Source organism: Triturus cristatus, chromosome 6 (genome assembly GCF_964204655.1).
Source record: "Triturus cristatus chromosome 6, aTriCri1.1, whole genome shotgun sequence".
Lineage (NCBI taxonomy): Eukaryota > Metazoa > Chordata > Amphibia > Caudata > Salamandridae > Triturus > Triturus cristatus.
In genome coordinates, this window is record NC_140589.1 from 668,825,631 (window position 1) to 668,845,631 (window position 20,001).

The 20,001-nt window shown below is 41.9% G+C and overlaps 1 protein-coding gene across 7 annotated transcripts in view; it reads right to left on the bottom strand.

The window, feature by feature from the left end:
* ANKRD6 (ankyrin repeat domain 6) overlaps positions 1-20,001 on the bottom strand; it is a 725,774-nt gene that overhangs the window by 180,549 nt on the left and 525,224 nt on the right. The gene's annotated exons all lie outside the window — the stretch shown is intronic.

Consider the following 20,001-nt stretch of genomic DNA (forward strand, 5'->3'; position numbering starts at 1 on the left):
ATACCAATTTTACCATGTTCAAATAAGGAGAAAAATTAATTTACCTCTGGTTATCAGAGGTTAAGTGCATTGAGTTCTAGAACCAGCAAAAATAAGGTTCCGTTAAAAGGCACAAAAATGGGGTTACCCTGCAGAAAGAGCTCATTTTGAACAGTATCGATTTCAGCAAAATTCAGGGTAATTTTTTTGATTTCATTAACTAGGAGGCATTGCATGGAGATATGCGAGGAAAGACAGCATAATAGGGATTTTCTCAATCACTGTCACACACATGGTTTCCAGTTGTTTGAGTTTTTATATTTGTGCTGTGAGATGTGACAGCTGACTTTGGTTGCTTGAATTCTGCAATCCTGGGAAGTGCACAGCCCCCTTTTAGGGACAATAACATTCCAAAAGCACATAACATTTTAACAAAGAATTCTCACTTTACATTTTTAAGGCACATACCAATTACCTCTCTTTTGATTATTTGTCAAGCTGCTTACAATAACCTAAATAAGCATTTGCAATGCAATAGGTCTCGCATTTGGGAGAGTTTGAGCTATTGGGGTTGTAAAAAATTATGTAGTTGGAGAAAAATAGAAAACCTCTGGCTAAAGGAGGACTAGAGAGATGGTTCAAAGAGTTCCAAAATTAGGGGACCATTACCCTAAGACTGAGAGGATGAAAAGCAAATAACGCTCCTTTCCCTATTGAGGTTGAGGAGGACTTAAACAAGCTTTCACAAAGTAAAGTTTTAGATGATATTGCTTGGGCAAGGACAAAGTAGGATGGAGGTCAAAGCTTGGAGGCAGACTGAAATGGCTTCAGTTTGTGGGAGCTTCAGGACACACAATCCTACACTAATCTCATTTTTCAGGCAAACACGCGGCCAACCATATGGGGATACCGAAGCACATATGATCTGTGCTTCTGGGGACCTGAAATTGGAGATAGCACTACAGGAGAAACGGAAAGACAGTCGACAGCTGTAGAAGAAATCACCCCTCCTACCAATAGGAGAAGTGCATCAGTTTCTGGCACAGAGGAGCATCTGTGTAGAAGGGAGTTGATATTTTTGGGTCTATTGATGGGAGTGCTTTGGCCTGAGGCCTGTAGCAATTAGAGAAGGACTGTGACAAGATTCCCTAAGGTGCAGTACACTACACTTACTGATATGAACAAGGTGATAGTGCGGGAGGGTTGGAAGTGGGATGATGATACTGTGAGAAGTGAAAGGCAATAGTCAGGCAAACGTGAATCATTGCTATTGCTTTGGGTTTTTGGGATAATATCCAATAATTAGAAGCAACGTCTCCTGGCCTTAACAACTCAGTTTCTAATCCAACCACTACTGCAGCAGTCTGTCAGTGTGCCCATGGCTGAGAAAAAGAAAACTGACACACATATTTAGAAGTATTTTATATATTTCAAATATGCTACACAACAAAAACTAAATTCTGTGACAAGAAAGCACAGTTCAATCAATGTTGAACTAAAAAAGGAGCCCGAAACTTAAACCACAAGACAAAATAACATGCTGTGTTCCTAAGTGATAGCTGTGGGCCCCCGCCCAGGATCAGTCCGAGACACACTGAAGTATAATAGCTGGCAAGCACCACCCCATGATGCATGTCAGGCTCAGGGAGGTCAGAGAATAGACCAACCCAGCACAGATCACGTAGCCTAGAACAGCTCAGGAAAGCCTATGAGGTGGGGTCTTGGGAAAGGGCGGAGACGGCGCAAGGACTCTTCTCCAGGGCATCTCACTAGTACAACATTGGGTAGTAAAGAGTCATGTACGCTCAGTGGAAAGTGGTGCCTCATGCACGAATGTCATGAAGGTGCATTTCAAACAACACATCACACTGTTATCACACGCTGACCTTTGGAGGATGTAGTCACATTCCATCCTCGTTGCCAAATTTTGCATTGTAAAAGCACAATAGACTGAGGTAAAAGCACAACTTTATTCAGAATATATCCTCTGCGCCATACATCGAATGCCCGTCCCTTAGTCCAGCCGTCCACCCGCCACTCCCAACGTTCCTAGGAACCTACAATTCTCCCAACATGAGCTGGCAGGGTACATGACATCATAGGAGCTTAACAGCACTGCAGTTAAACATAAGATAAAAGAACGACAGAACATATGGCAAAGTTAAAGATTATAACACATGCAGCCTCTCATGACAAGTCCCAAAGTAAAAATGAGGCGCCAGTGCCGCATAATGAACTACCAATATTACAGGGTCTGCCATTACCACATCATTACCAGTTGGGGAACATGAAATGATGCCTAACACGCGGCATCAGAGTTTGCACACCTGAATGATGTTTTACCTTTTCTAAACTTTTTTCCTCACAAATGTAAAGAGATTCTTCCTTGTAAAATGCTCAACATGAAAGCATGTCTGGAGTGCGGTAAGTTTGTAAAACTTGCACCTTGATTCAGATACAACTTGTCTTTATGCCCAAATCGGGATGCTGTGGGAGTCAGCGAGTCAGATATTTAGGTACCACTGCGCTGACCTTCAGTGGAGTAAATGAAAAGTTATAGTGCGGTGGCCTGTAAAGTGGGTGCAATTATAATGAAATAAACGCTGCAGTGTAAGCAACATGAAAAAACAAGACGCAAAGTAAAACAAGACGAGCGGCCGCGAGATGCGCTCTGTGGTGGGGGAGGGGGAGAAGCCGGAGAGGCGGAGCGAGGCACACACGCTTGCTCTCCCAAGCGAGAGGAAAGCCAGATGGCGCGTAATCGCCTGCGTAACCGCACGCTTTAGGCCACACAAAAAGCGTGTGCTCGGATATTTAAATCCCACTTACTAAATGTCTCGCCAGAGCAGCACATGCGCCAGCTCAGGCAAGACCTAAAAAGTGCACATGAAGGGGCTTACCAGAGCTAAAATTCCTCATGTTCAAATTTCTTCCAATTGCAGCTATCGAGGCAATGGCCTGATGGGGATCTCGGAGGCTAAGCTAAGAAGCAATTTTAACTGACTGCAAAAAATAAGGCCAGAAGTGGACTCAGACTCTTGTCAGTGACTGCTGTGTGAGAAGCTGGCCTGGTATATGATGTCCACTTATGTAAGTGGGCACCTTGCACCAGTCCAGACAACCCTTATGGTGATTTAAGATGACTTAGACAACCTTAGAAAGCTCCATAAGTTGTAACTGTGGAGAGCATCCTTCAGGCTTAGTCCCAGAAGGAATGTAAAGCAGCTTGTTTTACCAGAATGAAATCTTATAGTATAGATAAAGTGAAAAAGAACCACACAAAATATTTATAAAAATATGTATTTATGACAAAATACCCTCTAACACATATAAATATCTCCTACAACTCGGATCAAGACAATTTCGAAAGGACATAGAAGTGCTGGGGACCCAAGGAACCACCCAAGGTGAGAGACTAGGAACCCCACGGAGAGCGTGTGCAGTGTGGAAACACGATTGCGTGCTCCGTACAAGTCTATGTGTAAGTCGTGGTTGGATTTTTAAAGTTTACAGACCCTTACCAGTGGACCCTGAATAAACCCAGTGGAAGTCAGAAGGTTGGAGAGCCACCCCACCCGTGGATACCCTAGTACCCACGTTACCTACATCAGGGAAGCCGGGTGCATACGTGTTAAGTGGTGTCGGAAACCGTCGTTGAACCCAATGGAGGACTTCAGGAAAGTGCAGCTGCTGAGGAAGGAGAAAGTGTCCTGTGGAATTCAAAAGTGGATTCTAGATAAGAGATACCTGCAAGTGACCAGGAGACTTGGAAGACGAATGCCTTCCGATGTTGGGTGTTGCAGGAGAGTTAAAGATGACCTTGACTCTGCAGCTGTGAGGACCAGGCGACACTGAGGAAGACCAGGAGCTGTGCACGACCTGTCCCGCGAAGGATGTCGAGTGCTAGGGGGTTGGTGTCCGGCAGGAGAACCAACAAGCCTTGGTAAATGCAACCAACGCAGGCGCTGAAGAAGGAGCAACGTCGGCACCAATAAGGTCCAGGCGACTCACCACAAGCAGGGGAGTCAGGGTAGGCCCGGAGCAATCAGGGGAGCCCAAGAGAAGCAAAGGTGACCCTCAAATGGACCCACAGGCCATAGGCACTGGAGTCGCGAGAGGACCTCAAGCAGCTCACCACAAGATGCCGGCCACTGTGCACAAAATGCGGTGTGGCCCAAGTTTCTGGTCACTGGAGATGTTCGAGGTTGGAGCTACTTGGAGCCCGAAGATTTTCTTGGAAGGAATCCAGCAAGCCTTTGCAACTGCAAGTGGATGCGATGCACAGGGGTTCGGTTATTGCAACCCCCACGAAGGATACTGGCCTCAAACTTGGTGAGAGGGTAGGGCAGGCCTCTGGAGCTGTGGAGACCCACCACCTGTGTTGCAGAGCCTTCGGAGTCCGGAGGAGCTCAGGATCAGCAGACCAGTCGACTTAGTTGTGGTGCCTGCGAATGCAGGGGAGTGACTCCTTCACTCCAAGGGAGATTCCTTCAGGTGTCTTTGATGCCCACAGGCATTGGAAGGTTCCTGTATGGTGCACAGGTACAGACGATTCAGACTGGAAGGGAGACGAGGTCGAGCCCGACGAAGTACAGCGAAGTCCAGAGTGCCCAGACGGTAGAAGAAGAAGCGATGTCTGATCTGAATATTATCCCACGGCGAATCTAGGGACCTACACCCAGGTAAGCCCTTAAGTACCCTAAGGAAAGAGTTGTGACCTTCCGAGAGGAGGGTCTGGACAGGGGAGAGATAACTCCCATGTCCTTTGTCCAGTTTTGCGCCAGAGCGGGAGCCAACAGCTCCCAGGACTGGTTTGAACTGGACAATGCCCAGGGACACCTAATGTGCCCCTCATGCAGACTTAGTGGCGCTGGCAGGCGCACCCACCCGCTCCCAATACACTAAATCCTATCTGGGAGGTGGTCACACCTCCATGTGACAGAATGCCTATTGTTCTGCCTTCCCCTGCTCGAGCTTGGCTCAGCAGCAGGAGGGCAAAAATGTGTCTCTAGTCGGCAGCAACCATTTGTCTTGAAGGCAGCAACCGGGAACACTGAGAGCCTAACGGAGGGCTCTTACAGTGCTTGGAATCAAACCTCCCACACAGGTATGATTCCAACATGTTTGATACAAAACATGATAGAATTTGTTGCAGCCAGTTTCGAGATGGTCATCGCATAATTACACGATGCCCCTCTGTATGGTATATGGCTGCTTTACTGACAATCCGGGAGAATGGACTCTGTAGGGGTGTCCTGCTCATGCAGGGGCACCCACTCACTTAGAACCAAACACCCTGCCTTCAGGATTGCAAAGGCCTGCTATGGGGTGACTTATAGGTTTTAAGTGCAGTGACCCTAGATATAGGAAACATATCTTTAGCAAGTGGTGCATGCACCAGCTTACACAGGCTGCAATGGCAGGCCTGTAGTTCCATTTTGAATGGTCTCTCATGGGTGGAATAATGCATGATTCAGCCCATAGGGGACCTCTGGGGTACCTATGCCCTAGGTACCTTAATACCATATACTAGGGACTTATAAGGGTACCCCAGTATCCAATCTGGGATGTACCTAAGTGCTGATGCACAACAATTTATGGGAGAAAGGAGAGACACTGGGGTCCTGATTAGCAGGATCCCAGTCAGACTAGTCAAGAACAGCTTAGCACCAGGCAGAAAGTGGGGGTAACCATGCAGAAGGATCCTACCTTCCTACACCATATACTTAGCCTAATATATATGTGAAGCATAACTAAGCTCCCTCAGCTTCTATCGAGTAAATTAGATAAAGATAGAAAGAGATAGATAGGAGTGATATCCAGAGATAAGCAGTAGCATCCACAGAGCATCAGCATCCAGGGGAACATATAAATCTAGGGAGCTCTCAGCTGGGGTAGGGGCACAAAGGGACAGTTTTGCAACACATCAGGATGTCCCACAAGGGGGACTTTCCAATGTCAGATATAAGGCAGAGTATATGAGAGCTATTAATTGACTTCGGATGAAGTGCCTCGCTTCAGAATTCCATCAGTGCATTGATGCGTAACATTCTGGGTTGTATCTTGTAGGCTGGGCCTCAGCATTAGAAACAGAAACTGAAGATGGGTTGCACACATACACAGTGACAAGAAGCAAAGTTCAACCTGGAAAGTGCTCAGTTGGGGGGGTAAAGAGGGACTACAATCGAACACATCGGCAGGAGTGATAAGTTTATGAAACTTTTCCGGAATATGGCACAGGCTTTGAGATCTGAGCACCCTCTGGCAGCACAGACTTAGTCAACATACCAACTTGAGATAGAGAACCCTGTGGCCTGTAACATTACATGAGGATGGTGAGTTTTGGGCAGCAATCAGTCTTGTGAGATCTTCAGGAATATTAGTTCTCAGTATGTTTTAAATTTCCTTTTGCCCTGAATAGACACACTCAAGAATATACACTAAGAATATATTTTCAGGACTTTTATAAAAAAAATCAGAATATTATACTAATGCATACTATATGTATAGGGTCCACTATATGAACAAACAGAATAGTGACAATCATAGCAGCTAACAAACTGAACATTAGGAAGAATTGCAACACTATAAAGGTATTTTGAATGTTCCCTACATTTGTTCTGCAACCCCTCTCTTCTTGCCTCTAACTAAGATATCTTAGCACCCAAAGGAACATGTATGAGTTTCTTAGGAGGCCTTTCACGCGTTTACCTTAGTGGAAAAACTGAGACACTGTTCCGGATGAAGTGAGCTGTTGTCTCTTTCTCTCTATGTGCAACAGATATGGTGTCCAAATAGGTCAATAAGGCCTTTCTGGCAGTCTGAAGGAGCCTTGCTGTGTCCTTAGCAAAGGTGTTTATAGCTTTTATCTGGTAAACTCAATCTCTCAGGCCCTTTGAAGTGTGAAGATTCCTCTCTCTCTCTAACATTTGTTTGTATTTAGCTTAAATACTCTTTTCAGATTGTTTTGAACATAATAGGCACCTTGTTAAATGTTATCAAAATTAACAATCAACTTATTGTTTCCTAAAATTAGCAAAATGCACCTTCACCATCTGCTTCCATGAAACATTAACTATTTAAATTTCGTACAGAAACAATTTCTGAAACAAACATTAAAACAATATGATACATTATTGACTGCTGGATTTACACATATAAATAACAACTAAACTATCAGATCATATTGAAATAAACATTAAACAATACATGCATGTTAACAATACTGAATACAATATGCATTTATAATTGAAAAATGTGCAATAAATGAATATATGAAATGCAATGCGAGGGTGGGGAGAACCCGAAAATTACATCAGGAGGGCCCACAAGTAAAGGGTAGCTCCCTATTTGAGCTACCAGGTGTAGTACATGAGAGACATGAGTTGTCCTCAGTTGAAATATTGAGCCCCTGACCTCCATCAGTACAGAGAGTGATGCCTTACCATTTTTGGGATGGCCATCTAGTAGGCAGGGCCTGGGGATTAGCCAGAGCAACTGAAGAGGAGTTGGACACAACCAGAGTGAGAGGAAACACAGAGAAAGCAGAACTTACAGGAATCTAATATTCTACACCATACTGGTGCAATATCCATTTCATTACAGCCAATTAACTATTGTAGTGACAGATTCTGCTTAAGCTACCCAAATTAGCCATAAACCCAGATGAGACTATCACTATGCCTCCGAGATTGGACAGCACATGTGGATAACATGTCTACTATAGAATGTAATCACTGTCTCATTACACAAAGTGTGAATCAAGTAATCAAATACTTCCATAGTTTTAACAGTGACTACTTTTGGCAGCGTTCTTACCTTGCAGATTTCTAGTTTGTCCCTATAATGTCTTCCTCATCCAAACTCTTCAACTAGAGTTAATCTATCTGGGGCCCCCACAATTTTAATAGACAAACTTCCATTTTGCTCTCATAATTGTAAATAATCAGATACTGGAGACACTTCATTCACTCATTAATTCTCATTGTCTTGTTCTTAGAAGTCAATAACTCGGGCTTTACTCCCCTCCGCCTAGTCCATGCATCAAGGGTGTCTTATCTTAATCCCAAGTCTAGCCACTTCATAACCTATGGAGCCTCCTGCTTTGACATAGTCTACCTACTAGCAAACATCGCTATAAAGAATTTTTGTAATCCTGAATTTACACTTCTTTACAGCACTGAGAACTTAAAACAACTACATTTCGTAATGGGAACTTTTTCAACAAACCATTACAACTGCCCACTCGGGCTCAGTACAAAAATAAATTTCATTGTCTTCACCCCTCACCCACAACCTTGGGTGTATGTGCTAAAAACCATTAACTACCCTTCCCACAGAAATTCCTCTGGCCACAGCCTTCATCATCTCTACCTAGGATGACCATTGCCTCCGGTTTACCTTAAATGTCTGAGACACTGGTAAAACCAAGGCACAAGGATCCAAGCACAACAGATTCTTCAGCCACTTGAGATGCATTGCTCAAAACTTTCAAGGCTGCAGCTCATACATCAATGCCTAAAATCACTACTATCTGGGTCTCTGGCCTCCAGCTGGCTCCACAGCCACCTAACACTAATCATCATAATGCCACCTGTGAAACGTACTCTGTGTTTTTGCAATATAGACAAAGCATTGTATCCTGATGGGCATTGCCAACTTATTTCTGTGCACCTGCCTGGTTCAAAACAAACCACCCCTGGCAGAGTAAACAGGAGTCTTAGGTCCTAACAGACAGCCAAGACTAAGAAAACCCAAAGACTTAACTTTTACATAGGAAAGCCCAAATACACTCTACTAATTCACAAATTAGTTGTCATACATTGTACAGAGCACAGCATCTGGTGGATGCATCTAGTCATCTGGGATTACAGGGTCTGCTCTCTTTACCACCAGCCTTAAGTCACTGGAGATGCTGCTCACTACATGTTGTCTCTTTCACAGTTACACACAACACAAAGATGATCAAAGACTCCGGGATTGACAGTGTAGATTAACATGGCAGGGGAGGGGGTGGGGGTCTGTGTTAACTGTTTAAGTGTATCTTTAAGATTAGTAGAATGTGTGTTAAGGGACTTTGTACAATGATTTGTAACACAAGTTTGATAGTGAGGGCAAGTTATCCCTCGGGGATATGTGTTAAGAATGACACAGTAACACAATGGAATGTATGGCTCCTGTTAAGAAATGCTTATCCTTTTGTGTTCCCTTTGAAAATGACTAATACATTTCTTTTTTTTGTTTTAAACACACAAAACACAAAGATGATCAATCTAATGTTCATGTCTGAAGAGTACTTTGTAGCGTGGACAATTTCAACCTTTTATAAATGGCCCGCCCCCTCAAAATCTGACACAAACTCAAATTCAATTTTCCAAACTCCCGTAACTCATCACATTGGATTATCTTTTCCTTTCTCGGATAGATAACAGACTTATAGGTTTCTCCATCACCTAGAGGGCATCTCTTCCAAAACATGTCTCTTGGATCATATTCTTCAAGGTGACTCAAAGCACATGGCAGTTCCTCTACCAAAGTTAAGAGCTCCACCCTACCACTGATTAGACATTTCATAACAGGTTTCTCTATCTCTGCTCTGCTGCCTGAGTGTGTCATGCTGGCTGACTGACTGACGTCTTACACAATCCTGGCCTTTCAATGATATATTTATTGGCATTTGTGATGATATGCTAACTAACATGACATGATGGCTCACCAAAGACGCATTTCTGGAAATTCCAGAGGCCATAGTGACTCTCCCTGAAAATGACCTGGCATGATGACGGCCCATCAACAATATATTTCTGGTTATTTTTAGCAACATGGGAGTTATGCCTACATAAGTGTTGCCCATCTGAGATAAATTTGTTTCTGTCCTTGGTGACATTCTGGCTAACCACTGGAAATAATTGCCTACCTTTGACATACTGTGGACATTCCGGGCAACATTATGAATATACCTGCCCATCAGTGCCTGTCCGTGCCTTATTATGGCCATTGTTGAAAAATTCTGCATTTTGTTGTGAAATATCTGCATTTCAAAAACTAAGAAGCAGATATTTCAAACAAACTGACTTTATTTCTGAACTATATTTACAACCAACATTTCAGCAATAATTCATGTTGAGTTCAGGAAAAGTTTTGCTGATTTTAGTTTGTTGGATCCAGAGGGTAATTTCTGTCATGGCTGTTATTTCACGATGTGGGTGGAAGTATTATAGCTTATTTAATGACAAAGCTTTAGTAATAATCTTTATTTCGGCCATCAGCCATAAAAGTGCATAGTTAAAATACATAATCCACAGACTTTAAAACATATGATTAAAATTCATTCCATGTCTGGATGTTAAAAATACAGCACAGAAAAATGTGATAGCAGCAGATATCATTGTCCTATTAGAATGCGAAATTCCGGTTCTCTAAACCCCGAGCAATGACGGTCACACCCTAACCGTATGAAAGCAACATGTAGGGAATATGGGAATTAAACAGTATTCAATAGTTGGAGCCTTAACGATCAACAATTGGCAAACAGCTGGTTGAAACTATCATAATCTCCAATATTAAAAACAAAAATAAATAACCAAATAAGACAAGTATAATACAAGCTATGATAACACAGAAAAAATGTAAGAGTTCTAGGGAATGTAAATCTTGCTAAAAGCTTCTGTTTGTTATTCAAAAACCTGTGCTCCCCAAAAAAGTCTCGCTCACTTAATTAGCAACTACTGCAAAGAATCGTACACATAAAGTGCAGTGACAAAGGTCAATGGCCTAGAAGGCACAGCTAAAGCAACACATTCATAAACATGGTAATATAACACAATGGATTTGGGCGGTTCTGAGACATAGGAATCCAACTAGAAGCAATTAATTGATGTTGGTAAACCAGGGCTTCTCGGGAATGATCCTACTTGCTTAGTAGACAACTATAGCATATAATCAATCATAATCGTGCAATGGAACGAGACAATGACCCAATAATCACAGATAAGGTGCGTAAAGTGCAGCAGCAACAAGTTTAGGAGGATCTAGAACATATAGTTCACGCTGAAAACAAATATTTGCTGACAGAGAACACAACACTCCTTGAAGGAGGTGAAATAAGGATCCTATGGGCAGTCAAATAACGTTTTAGGCCCCAGTGGAGGCACAAGGGCTGTATCCATTTGTGCCTAGGGCAAGCATAAGAGGGCCAAAAAAACAAAAAATAGTCGATGTCCTCAGTTTTATACCCACACTTGCTGAAATAAGTGGACGCTGAATGGCCCGAGGACCATTTGTTAGTAAAAGCACTTAGAGGCAAATTACCAAATTATAATTAAATCAAAAGGACTTTTCGCAAGGGGAGGAGCTGTCTCATCAATAAATGCTTCAAATTTGGGGAGCAGATTTTGAGATATAACTAGATCAGAGACGGATCCCAGATTAGTGGAAAGATGCTATTGAGCCACTATGAAGTTTCAGCAAGTTTTTACTATGAGAACTTTCCTGCTAGATCTTATAGTCTCGGGGAATGTGTATATTGTCTGTCGGCCCAGTTTAGAAAACCATACCTTTAGGTGCTAGAACCACTTGATTTTATTACCATTATCTAAATATTTAACTTCCAGGAGATGTGGAGTGGTAGAGATGCCAATATTGGCCCACAGAATGTTTGTTTTATTTCTAATGTACACCACAATGCCATTACATAATTGCTACACAGCACCATTGAGGTTAGAGCAGGTTCAAAGGTTCAACATTTCTGAAAGACCTTACAGATTTTTTCAGTCAAAATGTTATCTTCCCGAATTTGGTTGTAATATGGGATTCATTTTTGGTGAAGTTAACGTCGGACCTCTGAAAGTGTGCGAGACAGCGTGTTTTCAGAGGGGAGGTTTGATGTCCCGCATTGTCTTTCCAGTTCTCTAACCTGATGTCTCAGGGGGCATGGTTCCTTTATATACAATTTGTTCAATGATTTCACTTACAGCTCTTCCAGTGCCTCTATTCTGTCCAATAGTCCTGTGAGGCAAAACTGGCCTTCAGTCCACCTCAATGGACATTCAATAGACTCAACGGAATGATACACAAACATCATTACTATCCACAACACTTTTCAATGTTTACATGTGACCCATCATGTACATGTTGGACAGTTACAACCATATGTATGTCAATGACAGTCAAAATTGTATCAAAGTTCCTAACAATGCAGGTGGCCATCAGCATGCCTAGCAAGCATCCAGAAGATGATGCACCAGAACTGACTGTGTCTGAATTACCCAAAGACTGAGATCAAGGGAACCCGGCAAAGCTCCCACTTCACTGGCATCTATCTATGGGCCAACAGCCATCACCCTCACAAAACGCCTGCAACCTGGATGCTATTCTGGGTGCTAATGTGTCCAATAATCCATGGCTGAACAATGCCACAAAACACATTTTACATCTGCCTGTCTTTTAAGGAATTTGGATCATGCTGCTTCTACCCCAAAGGCTGGCCACCTATGCTGTGGTGATCTGTAGAACTGATGCTTGAGACATATTATATAGGGCTTTTCTTGCCAAGACAGCAGCCAAACAATAATATATTAACCTCGTCATCCTTGGCAAGAAGTGTAGTGACCAAATACCTTTAAGTCCATCATCTCACTCCCAACCAAAGAAAGGGGTTCATTGAAGACGTTATGCCTTTCACGTATGATACTTGTAGGACAAGCTTCCATCTTACAAATCAACCTCTTGGTGTCATAATGCCTGAATCATTTACTTAAGACTGGCAACCCAAACAGACTCCTGATCCACAGGCTGACATACAGCAATTCTGGGAGCAGATCACTACCTGATCAAGGCTCCTTCCATTTGAACTTCTATTATTCATTTACACCCAAGACAACTTTATAAGAATCAGGAAGTCCCTGAAGATGCACAGGATCAGCCGGGCTTTTTGTCAGCACCTTAGCTGATCATCCTGTATACAGTAATATATCGTGGCTCCTGATTTCAGTTCAGCAAATTACCTTCCTATTTAATTCCTAAATAAAACCCGGCCCTTGAAAAGTGCCCGAAGCAACTCTTGGGCTGTACTTCAGCTAAACAAAAACAATGACTAAAAGAAAAAGTTTAATCAATAGTACTTAACATCCAGCCCAGGTTTACTTAGGTTTAGTGTGGGTGCTTGTGCAATGTAAAAAGGGGGCTCGGTGAGGAAAAGAGGTATAAAAGAGCATCTATCAACTTTTGCATGCAAAAGGATGTATGTGACATAAGTTGACATAAGCACAGCACTTAATAACATTGTGCTGCTTAACCCAAAAACCCTAATAATCTATTCAAAGAGGGCGAAACACTTAAATAACACTGCAAACAGCCCTAAAATACCACAAAAAGCTAGACTGACTAAAGTCACAGAAGGCAGCACAATGTGGACTCACGTGAAATGATAGCAGCAAATGAAAAGGTGCATACAGTAGGAAAACTGCATGACATTTCTACACTTAATATGTGTAATTTCTGCAAACTTATACATATTATGCTATATACCCTTACCAGAAGATTTGTATTGCCTAGTGCACATTGAATATAGAGCTAATGTAACTCTCGCTTACTGGTTTTTGCGCTATGGCTCAAGACGAAATTATCCCTAGTGTCATGCAAACGCAGGATGCTTAGGGGGGCCATAGGCTAGTGTTGTTTTAAGGATTTTGGGGGCTCATATTTTAGGGGCCCCTCTTTGCAACAACTTTGTATCATATTGCCTATTTTCTGCTAATTCCAACCCCATGATTCCAAACAATATTGAATAATACGTTAAAGAAAAGCAGAAATAGGCAGACTGGAGTTAGAAAGTTAGTTCTCTTTCCCAGGGGCCCCTTCAAAGGTGGGGGCCGTGGGCAAGTCCCAACTTTGCCATGCCTTAAAATGTCTCTGGCATAGGCGAAGACTTTATCAAGAGGTGAGGAATTCTATAAGGATAATCTACTTGTCGAAGGGATGAGATGCTTCAGAGACCTTCTGGTCCTGTAAAAAATTATACTTGTCCATTTTGGGGCTAAGCTGTGAGGTGACAAATTATGCCAACGTTCACATTAAATCAGAGCGCGGATTACAGCCTCTCAGATCAAGTTAGGTTGTGCATTATATCAGGGTGTGGATTCTAGCAATTATTTGATTTTGCCACCTTTTTTCAAACCTATATACAGAGACTCAGAGTAAGCGGGATGCGGTAGTGCCATGGCTGGAAAGCCTGTGAGTTTGTACAGAAACGCAAACTTACAAGTTCACAGGTATTTACCAACTACTCTCCAATATCTTCCATCACTGGGAAAGGCTGGAAATGTACTGGTGACGCTGACAGAACATATACCTTTTCTAGGGTAAGAAAAAGGAAAATGAATTGGCAATTGCTCAGCAGGTTTTTGCTCGAGCAGCTTTACATGTGTGCACATTTGCTCATGCGAAAATGGAATTCACAAAAGTTTGTTGGAAGTTCTGTTTTTCTGGCTACTTGTTTAAACTCTTGTGACTTTCTGAAACTAATGAACCTGCACCAATGCAAGGACATACCACACAATGCACTTTTTGACTTTCTTCAAGAATCGGGCTCCTAATGTATTGTCATATTGCTTATAATGTTGCAGATAATGGTTTTAGGCCGATTTTTCATTATTAATCTTTATTTAAATATTGCATACGTGAAACAAGTTTGCTAAATGATCACTGAGAGAAACGTTAAAGTTGCAAAATAGTTTTTAAAAAAAACAAAAACAAAAAAAAACGTTTTCCAAGTTTTGTGTGTGTACATTTTGATTGAAAGCAAAACTTTGCACCCTTGAAGCTCCCACCCAGACAAATATGTTTGGCAAGAAATTTCTTCACAAATAATTTGCCTTTGACTTAGCTCTTCAATGCAACTTTTTCCTCCTCCCTTTCTTCCCACTTGCTGAGGAATGCACTTGTACAATGAAAATGGGAAAAAGATAAGAATTATGAGTGGGATACATTTATTTTTTGTGACTCAGGTTACTAATACTCCTTACTCTGTTTCCCATTAGCAACATTATCTGACAGAGCCCTTAGGCATGTGCCTTTTTTTTAAGACGACAAGTGGCAAAGGCATACCAGCGTGAATGTAAGGGGCAGGTGAAGCATGGGACTGTCTATGGTCCTAGCTCTCATATAACAGCTGTCGAAGCAATTTTCAATCTAACCACTAGGTGGCTGGCAAACCCACAGACTAATAATGGGAAAGAGCCTGAAGACTGTATCCTAGTCCTGCAGTACATCCCTATTTCTCGAGGGATCTTATAGAGGGCAACTTGGAATACCGAGGAAGTTCGGGATCCACATGAAATTTCCAAAATCTAGGCTATCTGTAATTGTGAGTGCAGGGATGCCAATGTAGTATTCCAGACATACTTGTAAAGGCGCATTGAGCCTATCAGGGTCCTTAAAATGACAAGTTGGTTTCTCAGTTTTTTCCTCAGTTCCTTTCTTTCCAACCCAACTAACTTGCAAAATGTGATGTGTAGCATAGTGCGGTCTGCGATTTCTTATTGGTGCTGAGTACAGAACTGAGAGGAACAATAGTAATAATAAGTAAACAAGAAAAATATTTATCTGTAAGAGCATATTAACAATTGAAATATAAGATCTATTAGAATTTGTTTTCAGTTTTCTTGCAAAACAATACTGGCTGAAATTATTCACAAATCCAGCAACTTGGCAGCCATCATGAAGTTGCTTGTCTTTGCAGCCAAGTGGAAGTCCCACTACAAGATTTGATAAGTCTAAAAAATAGGAAGGCTAAAGAACCAAGGAAAATGGAATAAAAGCATTAAAAAGTATGAAACGAAAGGGCCAAACTTAAAACTGGGAATTCATATTCCCTCACCCTTTTATTTATTCAAAGGTTGCCTTGTCCATCGTGTATCTGTCTCTCCCCTAGAGCATTGTCAATTTACTTGTGTCCTTCCTTTGCTCACTATTAGGGAATAACTTTTTTCTTTTGTCTTAAATAGTCCACGAGAATGCAAGTGTTTTCCAACTGTCTCCCTTATGGACTTTTCTTCTCCCCCAGTGCTCCTCTCTCTTGCCAGGGTGCCTCTCCTCTACCACGTTTGTGATGCACTCGCCCATGTCTGCATATCCACCTTACATTACTTTCTCGTCTGTGTACTTCACCCGCAGCTCTACGTTGCTGTCTCTCATGTGCTTTTCTATCCCTGTGCTCAATATTGCTCTCTCTCCCCTATTTGTTTTTCTCTAGACATGCCCTCCATGTTGCTTCCCCCACCCGTGCCTCTTTGTTGCTTTCACCCCCCCCCCCCCACACATACACAGGGCATTGTGTTGCTTCCAACCCTCAGGATGCTACATCCATTGTGCGCACACCTACAAAATGACATGGGCAAACACATCACAGGTTTTTTAATTCTTCTTACGCCATGCTGCATAGCATCAATAAAAACCTTTGGCAAAACCCAGTTCCCAAAGGCAAGACTAGTTGGCTTTGCCAATGCTCGTTTTTAAGTATAAGCACAGGGCACGTTGTTACCAAAGTTATTAGCATTTAACTTCATAGAGTTGATGTTCTACTGTGCTTGAATTCATATCGGTTGTGTACTGTGCATTCATTTCACAATTGCTGAACCTGAATATTTCCCACGGATATCTTTTGCAGGCCTTTTCCTCAGATACTGATTGCTCACTGTTCTTAGTGTTTACCCCAGTTTTAATTCTTATACAGTCAGGGTTTGTTTTCTTTGTTATATCTCTGGGAATGGCTTATTCTGGCTCAAGATTTTTAATGGTATAGTATAGTGGGTCACCACTCTGAACCAGACAGCATTAGCAAAGGATTTGTTGGAGGCACAAGAAGTTAATATAATAACACAGAGAGATTACAAAAGATGGATACCCTAACGATATTAACTCCTTCTGTTGCAGGATTCAGTGGCTGCCACTGTCAAGTAGTGCCCCATAGTGCAGGGGACGTAGTGAACCTCTTCTAAAAGTGTTCAAGTGCAATGTGACCAACAGTGGCATAAAGGGCCACATGGCCGGGGCGTGGCCTGGCTGGCCAAGTAGGTGTTTGCCCTTTTCTGAGCTCCTACACCACCTGGTGAATCCATTCCACCATTTACCCTGCCTCCCTAGCGCCCTCGCCGAGGGTGAAAACGAACGGCAGCCAGGGGCAGCCTTGAGAAGATACCGCAGCACTCCACAAGATGTTGTCATGAGCGTTCCAGCGCTACAGATAAGATCAGGTGAGTGCTAGGATCACCTCAGAGCTAAGGTGATGGATAGTGAGACTTCTGACTGCCCACCTCGATGGACTCATTTAAGCATTCTGTCTCCAGGGGTGCCCAAGAAAACACTAAAAAGTATGGGGGAAATTGTTGGCATATCCTAGGCTAAGCTAGGGTATAATGGATCTAATTTGGCTGATATGACTCATGGAGCCTAGGCCACAGGGGTCCAAGAAACCAGTTACACGCACACACACACACAGATTATGTACAAGGCCGGACTAGCCAGCCGGGTGAGCGGGCAATTCCCCGGGAGGCCTGTATTGACACGGAGGCCGGTTTCAGCCTCTAGGAATTATCGTGCATATTATCGATCACGGCCGCAACTTGAAAAAGTTGCTCCTGTTGTAGCGCACATTAGCACGTCTGCCCATGCGAGCTGAAATGTTAATTTTTGCCAGGGCTGTTTTAAGTTTCCAGTCCGGCCCGGATTATGTAGCCCTAACATGCAGGAGGTGATACCAAACATGCTGTGGGCGGAAATCTCATAATTTGTTGAAAGCCTGGCAAGCACTTTCCACAGTGCTTGTCATAATGTTAACAAATGTGTTGTATTAAATCTTCCTGTGCTAATACCACATACGATTAAGTATGCTCAGCTGCGGAATGATAAATATACAAGCCATTTTTCAATTAAGTCGTGAAAAGGGCCTTTCTTCATTAAAAGCGTTATAATATAACAAGCTCTTAGCAAGTCGCATGGTTTCATTGCATGCAGTTCAGGGTATTGATGATTTGAGAGAATAACTTGCATTTCCTCGCAAGTCTGGGATGATACCCTACATTTTGAACAAGATCCATTAAGTAGGAGTAATTTCTTGTTAAAGGCTTTAAAAGTTCATGCTGGAGTCCTACCGACAATGAAGTACTGAGTGCAGCATTCTCTTTGAAAACAAAACTTGTAGGTTTCCCCGGTTACTTAAAGTAACTATGTTAGAGACTGTTCAGACTAACTGTCCCTTAAAGGAAATCATTCAAGTAGTTGTGTTGGATATGAATTTATCGTCACACTTATCTCAAATGCCAGAACCACATTTGATAGGGCAATGTTAATAGTTAAAAAATATATGTAGACAAATTAAACATGTTGTATAAACTTTGGAAACAGTATCTGAACTAAATGTGAAGCAAAATATCACTGAAGAGAAAAAAAGTTTCATTTAAACTCTTAAAACCACACATAAAATGGTATGTGTGGACATTTGCACACAAAAACAAATCAATCATATAGCTAGATAAATAAATCAAATTCATGAATACCAAATGGTAAGTATCAGGAGTTTAATGGACAATGAACTAAGTCCCTATGTGTTCTAGAGATAGAGAGAAACTACAGTATTTGAAAAATAGAGGAGTACAAATGGGGTGGCAAAGGGACTTTAAAAAGAAAATAATTAAAAAAAAAACACTTGTACGGAACCATATCAGCGTAGAAGCGAGTAGTGAAAAACATTGTCTCACTCATTGATGTCAATATGTTGGCTCTACGATACAAATCTGAGAATAACATACTTCATAGGAGAAAATATTCACACATCAGGGCAGCATTTGTACGTCATTATTTTAAAAGATGCCAGTTTCCTTCTTCGCCTCATCTCACTGTCTAGTCACTGTGAGCTTGCTACCTACTATGTATCCTACATGAATTTGATGAATTTATTTGATCACCAATTTTCTATGTAATTCTGAATAGATGTTGTAACCTAACTATGTCTCTCATTGGATAGGGTTTTGACTATAACAGGTAACGGTAAAAGACAAATAAATCTTCTTCTATGACTATTAGAATTCTTTAACTTAAGGGTAAATTTACTTTCTGCATTCTCTGTAGAATGTGGATGCTTAGATGTATAAAGCCCAACATGCATATATGATGTGGGCCATGAGTGGACCATTTCAAATTGGCTCTCAAAGTGAGCCTCAGTTGTGCTGTATTCAAAGCAACTGTCAAGGCAAAAATTGGATCACATTCTCATTTTACATTAAGGATTCAAACTACGTATTCCAGCAGTCTATGCCCGACATAGAAAATCATAGAAACTTAAATTGACCTGGATCAAGGTCACAAGAACTAAACCTAATAAAACGAGTTTGCATAAACCAGGCAAGAAAAAAATACTTTTCACTTAAAGTTATTATTAAGGTAAGATGCAGGCAGGAGACAATTATGTAATTGTTTACCTGTGTATTTTATATGTAACTTTTTATTCATGACAAAGGTGAACTTTGCAGGGCCCCAAGTTTCTTCGATCAGAGTTAGCAATTTTCTCTAATTACAGAAAATACCACCATAGGTAAATCAAACTGAAAAAAGGCACCAGAAATGAAGCCTGGAAGTAGCACAGTGCAAATGCAAGAGAAAGCAGCATACGCCATGTTGCAAACATAGCCAAGTGGCACATTCACTTGGATAAGAACAGTGTGTGATGTGACTGGTGTTGGGATGAGGCACAAAGGTGTCAGCCTTGGCATGCTAGAAAGCAAAAAATGAGGTACAGAATTGGAAACGCTGCGCTAAAAAGCAAAAAATTATAAAAAAAACGTGTCAGCATAAGCATGCTTGGTGCTAGCCAAGAGGGTGTGTGCCATCTACCAACAACTCAGTGTTTTAAATTAGCAACATATTGGAAGTTTAAAGGTAAGCCATAACATGATCGAAAGGCATCGTGCATTATAGTATCTTGGGGTACAAAAGAAAAAGTGTTTAGAAGTATCAAGTACATCTGTA